Genomic DNA, 10,711 nt, shown 5'->3' on the forward strand with positions numbered 1-10,711 from the left:
AGGCTCCACGGAGGCTGATAGCCATCATGTCCATCCCTGCCACATCCACAGTGAGCTCTGGGGCTGTCGTGTGCTTTAGTTTCACTGACTCCCCTCACCATCACCAATTGTCCTTTCCACGTGTGCACCTTCTGCTGCCATCATGCAAAGCTGCTCTGCTGCAGCTCCTCACTCTTATCTTTTGGTGCCTGTGAAACAGCAGGGATAATGGAAGGGCAGATTATCAAAACAGGGGCTGCAGGGCAGCCTGCACCAGTCGCCTCAAACAGGCACCCAGCATGGCTACGCACAGGTGTGCTCAGGTGCTGCCTTCATCAGGTATTTTATAAACAGAGCACACCATCACATGTGTAGTAAATCCCCATTACAAAGCAGATAATTATGTGTACCAAACAGAGCCCTGCAGAGTGCAGCTGGCCAGGGAAAGCTTTTCTCATCACATCCAACAGAAACCCTTCTTTTTTTTTCCTTTTAGGGAGAGGAAAACATCTTCTGAAGCTCCACTGAGCAGCTTCTGGCATCAGGTATAAGGCACATCTCAGCCACACCAGCTGTGCAGAAGGGATTTGTGGTGAGTTAATGGACCTTGGGAGGCAGCAGCCTCTTGAGATGAGGTCTGCTGGTGCTGAAATGCAGAGCTCTTGGAATTGTACATGATGAACAAAGACACCAAAACACACCCTGCAGGAGTCAGGGTTCTCGGGGCACTTGGCTTTCCACCCAAGCACAGGATCCCAGCTCAGGTGGCAGGAGCCAGCTCAGTTATGTGGTGGTTCTGTTTAGTTTTCTGCTTTCAGGAGCTGTCTGCTCACAGTGGTACAGAGCTGCACCCTCATATTGATGGTGCTGGAAGTGCCCCTACCTGTATTTCCTTTCAGCTGCCCAGTGCAGGCACCCTGTGGTTAACACTGGTAGCCCATGTGGTGTGGGGTTTTTGCTGGTGAGAGCTGTATTCTGTATCTGGATGGACCAAGTGTTGCAAAATAGAACAGAAAATGTGATTTTGTCTGGTGGAAATGGAGATGGCAAGTATCAAAAATACACGAGCAAAGAAAAAATTAATCTATTTAGCAAGTGTCTGCCTTCCTGCAGTTGTGGTTTTCTGAGAACTTAATTAGCTGAAGGTTGAGCTCAATATTGCCTTAACTTACAGCCACCCAATGACTGGCCTGTGGCTTTTCTGTCCTGTGATAAAAGCATTGTGAAAGTTCATGCTGCTAATAAAGAGCCCTACTTCTCTTTTTCTAGGGTTTCTTCCTCCTTCCTCTGTCTTTCTTTGAACTGATGAATAGGAAGGTCTGGGGATCTGAAACTGGGTGTCTCTGCATCAGTTCTTTCTGTGCTACCCAGACATGTTCACACAGGCACCTTTAATATGTGTGCAACACCTAATGTCTGCATCAGGCTGCAGTTAGAGGGACTTGAAACAGCTTCACAGGCACTGTGAATCAAGATCTGCTATTAAGAGGTCCCAAGCAGAGTGGGTATGTTGCCACATTTGGCATGATGTCGGACCAAAGACAAACGTGCCCTCAGCATATTCTGTCTTTCAGCACAGGCATAAGTCATGGGACATCCTTCAGTCTTGTTCAGGCTGTAAATCAGTTTAGGACGTGGAGTTGTTGAGCAGCTGCAGCTTTTTCCACTTGAGAGCCATTATATCAATGCCTTTGATACAGACAAGAGGTAACCAGTTCAAGAATGTGCATGAGGGTGTTTGACTGAATTGCCCGCATCCACTTCTGATGGTTTGTTTGTGCCTAATTGCACTGCAAATCCCCCATTGTGAAAGAAGTGGTTGATTTTCAGATTACTGAAGCGTGCCTGGTATCAGCTGAAGTTGCAGGGCAAGAGCAGCACTCTTGCTATGACCAGGCTGAGGTCCAACTTCAGCCAGACTCTCTTCAGCCCCTGCACTGAAGTGCCAGAGCTGATGCTGCAGGTGGCCTGTCTGCCTTACACCAGTGGAGAAAACAGACACAGTGGAGGAAGGGGGGTGAAATGAGGGCTGAAGTGCCTTTTTGGGGCTGTCCATGCCCTCCTCTGCTGCTGGCACCAGTGAGGAGGTGCCACTGACCTGCAGCTGAAAAGGGGCAGCACCTCTCCAGCACCATCCATTTTATTTGTCTGGATCCTTTGTCCTCCTTTCTCTTGCTTTTCTTTCCCTGGCAAACTACCTAACATTTTTGTTTCTGACTGATTGTGAAATCACAGTAACAATACTGTGTACGTAAAAGAAATACTGGACATCTTAACCTGAACTCGTTGTCCCTATTCCCACTTAAATGTATTGAACTGGGAGCACTTTCAGTAGGGAAAGAGGAGAATGAGACCTCAGCCATGGACACTGAACTCTCCAGTTGTGTGAAAGATTAAAGCAATAGTCATAATCGCTGCTGTAGTCACTTGTTTCTTATCTTAAAACATAGTGCAAAACCTCCCAAGCATGTCTGTGAGCACACTGAGATTTATACCCACATTAATAATCACAAATTCGGTTTGTTCTTGCAACTAATAAAATAATTAGCAGCAGTCATGTAAAAGGGGAGAAAAATATGCTAATTGATGCTGGCTTTCAAATGGAAACCAGAAAAAAAGCCTAACCCACAAAGATGGTGAGGACTGTTCTGTTTAGCTCCCTCCCAACCTCATTTGGTAGTGGGCAGTGGAAGAGCATCCAGATCTCCCAGTGATGCCCTCCTGCCTTTTCCAGCCAACCTGCAAGTGCAAAACCTAACAAAACAGGAGACTGAAAAACAATCCAAAAAGCATGTGCACACAGATCAGGCACCTGTGGAGATTTGGAAAAAGCCATGCTGGAGCTTTCTTCTTGGCAGCACAGCCAGGCCTCATGATCCCTATTAGCAGGCTGCTGCTAGGGGACAGAACATCTAAATGCTCCTCAGTGGGGAAGGACACAGCATTTTGTTGATTACATAGCTGAAACAGAAAAGCCTCCAGATATTCATTCATTTTTTAAATTATTATTATTATTTTGAACAACTTGTCTGGGAACTTGGAGAAGGCATGATGACTGCTTTTCCCTCTGACCCGTGCCTGTGTCCCAGGGAGAGGGGAGTAATGTCCTATTGTTCAGGGGCTATTCTCAGCATCTGGAGACCAAAGCCAGCTTCCCTGCCTGTGATTGCCACCAGCCAGTTGGCAATCCCTGCAGCACCACAGTCCTGCCTGCTGGAAAAAGGAGCAGCTCTGTCCACCTTCCCAGCCACGTGCTCCTTCCCTCTCCCTGGTGCCAGCAGCAGCACAGCCCTTGGCTAGCCGAGGCAGGAAACTAGTCCAGCAACCTGCTTTGGAAAACCAGCCCTCATCTCCCCAGAACACATTGGTTTTCAATGAGATCAGGTGCCTGAAGGCAAGGCTGCATTTTTTTCTGCAACATTTCAGACTTAAATCAGCACGAACTCTTTGAGTTTTTTTTTTTTTCTTGTATACTTTAGAGATGGTGAAACTCCCCCTTTTTCACAGAGCCCTTCTTAAGGCAAGGAAGAGGTGGCAACACAAAGAAAGGCTCCAGGCTGTACCCTTGTGGTCAATCACAACCCTGAGAGCAGCATGGATGGTCAAGAAATACATTATCCAGGCACATGGCCTTCAACCCACTCAAAGGGCTTTTAAGCACAAATCTGACCCCCAAAGTAATGTAATCAACCCCAAAGTCACAATTCATGAACTTTAAAAAAGTACATATTTCTGCTTGATTTTATTTGCCTTCAGCTATCACAACATCACTATTTTTTCAAGCTTTTTCTCTGCCATCACACTTTCTCTCCCAACCATTTTTATTTTTTTAAGTAGAGAAAGCTGAGATTCAGATTTTAAAAAACCCAAAAAAGTATAATTTGGAGAAAGCCATCAGCTATGAGGAGAGCTGTGCTTGTATTGCTGTGGATGTGGCATGGCAGGATAGGTCTTGGGAGGACAGGGCTGGTCTGACAACTCCCAGGTTTTTTGGTTTTTTGGGTTTTTTTGGAAGAATGTGCAGGATCACAGATTGCTTGTATAACTGATGAGGAAGGGTGCTTAAAACTTGTGAGCTTGACTGTGTGTGCCAGAAGTGCTGGGTTTTTATGGGAGATTAGACACTGCTTGACACAGCAGGTCCTCTTGCCAGATCCCTGGTGCACAGACAATTAAATGAGCCAAATAACCACATCTATCTTAGCATGCCCATGCATGTGCAAACAATTACTCTGTGGGACTGTTATTAAAGAAAATTAAATTTTAAGTCTGTACCAGTCCAGGAAATCTTAAGGGAGACTAATTTTCTAGGAACCATCTAGTGGGCACAGCCTGGGTAGCCCTGGAAAGGTTTATAAATCTGGTTTTAAAGTCTCTAATCCTGTTTATCTGCTACTGTACTTATTTTAAAAACCCAGAGCTTCTGAGAAATTTAGGAATTCAAAGCCCCAGGGACTCATGTAAGCCCTTTGGACTTGCAAGAACTCAGGCATTTGTTTCCACTCAAGGCAGTTTTTGGTTGCATAGGGCTTCATCACTAGTTAAATTCTGACCTGAAATAAGACTGATTTCTTGCTCTGCCTTAGCAGCAAGCTCACTTTTTACATGAAATTTGCTCGTCTGCTTTTGAGGAGATAAAGGCTGACAAAATCTTGCAAATAAAACAAAACACCCTTTTTGGCCTCTAAAATAAAGTGATGTTGGACTTTGCCTGGCTGCTGCCTGGAATTTTGATAAAGGTAGTGAGGCTGAGGGAGCCCTTGCTGTGGTCAGATGTGTGGTGTCTGCAGAAGTGGGGTTGCCCTGGAGTTTCTGGGAGAGCTCCTGAGTGGACATTTGGACATCCCAGTGGGAACTGGCACACGAAGAGGAAGGACAAGAGAGGGAGAGTCGAGGATTCTGGAGAATTCTGGAGATGTCTTCACAGCCCTGGCAGTCTGACAAAGTCATCAAAAGGACATTTGCTGTCAGCTGCAGAATCACAGCTCAAAAATGCTTGAAAAAGCCACGAGTGTCCTAAGGAGAGGGAGAAATAAACACAAAAGTGTTCATGTCTTTAATTAGGTGTTACTGCACAGGGATGGGGCAGGAGGAGGATGAGGAGGCTGAAGGATGACGATGAGGATGATGAAACAGGGGCAGCACCAAGCTGGAATTTGAGTGCCTTAGTCCCAGCTCTTCTGCTCAGACCACAGGGTGACTTGGAACAAGGTGACTTTCAACAAGCCCTTCTGGGCTGGGAGGTCTCCACTTCTCCATTGCCTGATAACAAAAACGAGCTCTCTGCAGATCTTTGGAGATCTGCTGCTGCAAAGATCCATACAAGTGCAAGGTACCCTTATTCCTTTATACAATAAATGCCTCTTTAAAGTCCCCTCAGTCTGCTGAGATGATTCCCACTCCTGATGGGGACAGCTGGCTCATCCATGTAAGAGGCCATCCATCAGGATGACCCACTGAAAGGTTTCTACTGTGGCTCCAGTTGTAGCTGCCAAAAGAAGCACTCCAGAAGTGCCTTTGGAATATTGTGTTTTTAAGTGGATAAGGAGGGATTGGAATGTCCTCATCCAACCTTTATTATTTGGCTGCTTTTGAATGACCCTTTTCAAAAAGAGGCTGGGCGGCTATGGGGAAAGAAAAAAAAAGAGAAAGAGAATAACAGGGCTTAATGCTCCTTTATGCATTTTATAGATTTAATATAAAAATAGTTATAACAAAAACACAAATCTCATGGTCTGCCTTCCTATTTGCACAGGCTATAATGAGTTGACATTTGAATAAGCCTGGAAAATTGTATTTAATAACTCCTCAGAGGCCCTAGAGTAGGAAAACACATTATTGCTGCCTGATTTGGAAGTTGCTGTTTTTTAAGGACATTTTCAGAGTTGCACACCTCTTTGAGGCTGCAATTCTGCATCTTGTGAGCAACTGAGCCTTGAATTCCTCACTCGTGATCCCTGTGTGACTGTGTGCACTGTCCCATATTGTGAAGCTCCTGTAGACTCAAGGACAGGGAACTGCTCCTGAAGTTTTGCTTCACATGTGTTTTCAGAGGTGAAAAAAAAATGAGTTTCAATTCATTGATCTCTGATTTATGCTCACATCAATAAATGCCCTGTAAGGGAGAGGGGATGGGCCAGGAGAAATACCAGCACAAGATCTTTAGGGGAGAATTAGCTCCATGCTGGTGAAGAAGCAGAGCTTTCTGCACTTTGCCAGGGATTATTATTCACCTTGCTTCAGCAGGGAGTTTGCTGAAAGAACCTCTGACTTGGTTAACACTCTGTCCACACATACCTACTTGGATATTAATTTTTTAAAGCCAGCCTGTAACCTTCTTGGGGTTACCAAGAGGACTAGGTGACATCTTCTGTCACACTGATGGGTGGCACCTGGCTCTGGTATTTCTTTGTGCCCCGGCAAGCCAGCAGCTGAGCCCAGTTTTTTAACCTGAATCCAAAGGGAAGAAAGGGTTCTACTGACCAGTTGGACTCCATCTCCCCTTTAATTCACCACCCAAGTTCAGGCTAACCTGGCAGACGTGCAGGGTCTCTCTCAAGGGAATGATGCTCCTGCATGCCTCAGGGGTGTCTGTGGCTGTGTGGACAAGAAATGTCCCCAAAGTGGTGCCACAAGCTGTGTGAAACAAAGGTGGCAATGCTGTGTATGTGCCATTTGGCATCCAGATCTCACTGATCTGTACGTGCATTTGCTGTTCAGAAAAAACTCAGAAAAAGCCTTTTTCTAGGTACAGACAGAGATTTAGATGGGAAACAGGGATATGGGTGCACTGGGATTATTTTGGCAGGAGGTGTGAGAATATGTAACAAAATTCATAGGAAGACAGCCTCTATTAGCTTAATTAAACAGAAGACAGCCTTTATTAGCTCCCATAAACAACCTGAATTTTGGAAATACATCCCTCAGCTGCAACAGTTCAACAATTCAACAGAAGTTCCTTAGGACTGAGGTGTTTTGAAGAACTGGTTGCTTGTTTTAAGATACAAAATGTAATTTTAAAGCTCATAATTCAGACATCCACACACGAAAAGAAATGTATAAAGGCCCTAATTATAGGAAGAAGGAACCCATTTGTACAAAGCAATAACTTCCATGAAGAAAAAATGGTTTAAGCTCAGCTATAAAATTCTCCTCTTGCCTGTCTGCGGGGGAATTACTGAAATGCCTGTTGTGGGGTTGATCCCTGTGACAGAGAGAGGAGCTGCATATGGATTTTGGTAGGAATATTAGCACTGCATGACAAAGCAGCAGTTATTGACAGCACATGAGGCTGAGTGTGACGAAGAGCCACGTCTGATGCCTGAGCCTGTCAATTAACAAACGAGTCACAGGGCTGGGATCTGGGGTATGGACACAGTCTGATGGCCTGGAGCAGGAAGTCACAGCCCTGACTAACACAGACATGTGTCTGTAGGAGGTGAGTGCTGCTGCTTTGGGGTGACAAAGAGCTGTGTGTGTGTGCAAACATTCATTATGCACATACCGTGCTCAGTACTGGGGGATTAAAATTTCATTAGCTCTTGCAGTGCTCCTGGATGGTAATCCCAGGATGGCAGTTCTAGGATGGCAAGCACAAAGATCTGTAGATGAGGTTATGCACAGGCCTTATTTCTTCCAAGTGCAGAACAGTTTATGTGTTTAAATAAAAATGAAGCAGAGAGCTGACACGCTCATTTTAGCATCTGTTGTTAATATCTAAATGGTGAAGTGTTCCTAAAATGCTCTCTCTTCTCTGTGCATTTGCAGAAGTCCTGAAAGAAATCTGGTTTAGCACTCAAATATCCATCTCTACCTACTCATAAGTTAGACTTCTTTTAAAGTTCCCTTTCTCTGTATTTCAAGGGAAATGGGATGGCAATGACTAGGCCTACTCCCTTTCCAAGGGGTAAACATCCCAAAATGCCAAGCTGTGGCCTCTTCTAGTTGCCCCCCACTTCCCAAAGTGGAGGCAGGAGCTGGCTGGGTGGGGGGTGGCTTTTGCTGCTCTTTTCTTCCCTCTGAACCCCCCACCCCAGGCAGGCAGATGCTCAGCTTTGCCCATCAGTGTCCAATGTGACCAGGCAAGGATTTGGGTTCCCTGGAAGGCAAATCAAGCTGCTCAGAGGGATCACTGATGGGGGCTGCCTTCCCCCTGCCCAGGAGCCCCCACAGGAAGCAGGAGCCCACAGTTTGCAAGCTCAGCTTCAGAAAATGGAGAAATGCTTTTGAGGAAATGTTGGCTTGGCACCCTCAGCCTTTTTGGCACAGTGCCTGGAATAAGGAAGAAGCTGAAACTGTCCTGTGGAGGAGAGGAAGGAGCTCTGAAAACCAAGGTGGATTCACGTGCCTTTGTGGATCTCTGGATCACGGGAAGCATCCTCTATTCAGGGGCTTCTAGAGACAGTTTTGCTCCAGGACAGAAACACATTTGTAGAATACCACTATCAGACAGAGGTATGAAATTGAAATGGCCCATTCTTCCCCTCCTCCCTGAGATTTCAGAAACGTCTCTCTTTGCAGGAGTTGTGCATTTGTATATAATCATTTCTTTTTCTGTATATTGAGCCTTTCCCCCTTCCCCTGAATGCACTGTAATTATATTTCCCTTTGGCGAGTGTGAGGAGTGAACTGTCACTGCTGCACAATGGCTCAACTGTATCAAACCAGGCAAGAAAGAGCCCCTGTTTTGGGGGAGGGCTGACAATTGCAGGTTCTGATTCATACCTGTGGAACTGCTACTCTGTAATCAGGCAGGGATTAGTCACCACCAGCCAATTACCAAGCTCAGCTTCCCAAAGCAATTTGTCTATTGGGAAATTTATATATCCTGGTTAGCTCTGCAGGGAAAACTTCACTGGGTTGGGAGCAGGCAGTGCATCCTCCTGGGTGCCATCCTGGTCACACTGGTGCTGGCAGGGAGGTGAGCTGCTTGCCCTGAACCAGGTGGGCAAGAGCAGCTTCCCTTGACAGAGGAGTGTCAGCTCTGCAGGCTCTGCCACTTTTATGCATCTTCCTCTATGGGATGAGTGTGTTTTCTGAAATCATCGTGACAAACTGCAAATGATGAGCCCTCTCCGCCTGCTGGGATCTTCCCCAAGAGGTTTTGCATGCTGGAGTTGGGCACAGATCTGCATGAGGGGTACCTCATTGCCCTGACCACTCCCTGTCCTCTGCAGTGGGACCACCCCTCCCTTTCTCCAGGTGGGCTTTCTGCAGGGTTCAGCATCTCAGAGAAACCCCAAACACCACGGGTGTAAGGGAAGCTGCTGCCTGCTGGGAGGTTATTCTTGCCCCAGTGGCAATGAGCTGTGTTTGCTGCAAGCACTTTTACACTGGTGAAGTAACTGTGAAGGAGCAGCAGCTGCTGTTTTAACCATACCAGCAAGTGTGGAGTGCCAGAGTGTTTCTGGATAGATGAACCAGCAGTGTCTTCTTTCCTGCCAAGGCCACACTGCTTTGAAGAGCAGTGCAGAAGTAGATGATGAACTTGGTGTCTACAAAACAGCAGGGCCAGAAGGAGGAGAGGGTCCTGGATGGGGCACAGGGTGATCCAGGCTCTCCCCGGGTTCTTGGGAGGTCTGGAGTGGGGAATTCCCAGGTGAGCCTCAGCTTCTGTGTGGCAGGGAATGGGGATGGGGATGGGGATGGGGATGGGGATGGGGATGGGGATGGGGATGGGGATGGGGATGGGGATGGGACTGCACAGAGAAGGTGCAAAGGGAAATTAATTCCCTGATGTGGGGGACAGTCCCTCCTCTCCAAATGGGGTGGGTGGAAGCCCCTGGAGCTGGCTGGCTGCCCTCATTCTGCTGGAGCATGCCTTGGGTAAAACTGCACTTTTTGCCCTAAACGCTTGCTCATTTTTCTTTGCAGGTCCTTCTCTTGCTGCTGTGTGTAAGGAGCTTGGGTTCTTGGGACAGGTTCCCTGCACCCCCTTGGTTTCCAAACTTCTGCCTGGTGACAGCTGAGTCTGACAGTCTGAATTAAAATCTGGAGCACACCAGGAAAACACGAGACATGTCAGACAACCTAATGCAAGTCCACCAGACAAAGAGCTGGGGAAAAGATAGGGGACCTCATAAACAAACAAACAAACAAACAAAAAAAAAAACAACACTAGCTGTGTCTGGGTCTCCTTTTTTAATCTTATCAAAATACATTGATATTCACAATTTCCAACTGTTTTTTTTCCCCCTTTGCAACAGAAAACAAAAATCAAAGTAGTTTATTTTCTCATCCCTTACATGTTCTACCTACCTCTGTCCCTGAGGGCCCCAGCCCCAAGGTACTGTTTCACTGCAGTATTTTTTGCTCCATACTAATCCACCAAACCTGAATTTCCTGTATTTCCATACCACATGGAGAAGGCTATGTTTAGCTCTTGTACATTTTAGGTATCTATCAAGATAAAACTTGGGCTGCAAGGAGTCTCTGGCATGCTCAGCCATACTGAACGTGCACAGTGACACAAGCATTTCCTCTCCTTGCTCTGTCTCTGAGTAAATCACTTCAGTATTATTAATTTCACATAAAGTTTCCCTGTGCATGCTCCAGGGACCTGCTAGAGCTCAGTGAATGTTTGGAAATGAGCCTTGTGACTTCATGACTGTCAACCGTGACCTACAATGTTCTCAATGTTCTCCCTTCCTTCATCAGCCCTGGTTTTGGCCACTTCATGTAGAATGTTAAAAACGGCTTGTGTTAAATACCTATAAAATGATGTCTTTACCCC

General features: G+C 46.3%; 1 long non-coding RNA gene across 1 annotated transcript; it reads left to right on the top strand.

Moving 5' to 3' along the window:
* Positions 1-259: 259 nt before the first annotated feature.
* LOC116184257 (uncharacterized) lies at positions 260-10,063 on the top strand. Its single transcript, XR_004149018.2, has 3 exons — positions 260-318; positions 476-571; positions 9,853-10,063. It is a non-coding gene; the product is annotated as an uncharacterized LOC116184257 (long non-coding RNA).
* Positions 10,064-10,711: the final 648 nt, after the last annotated feature.

Source organism: Lonchura striata, chromosome 2 (assembly GCF_046129695.1).
Source record: "Lonchura striata isolate bLonStr1 chromosome 2, bLonStr1.mat, whole genome shotgun sequence".
NCBI lineage: Eukaryota > Metazoa > Chordata > Aves > Passeriformes > Estrildidae > Lonchura > Lonchura striata.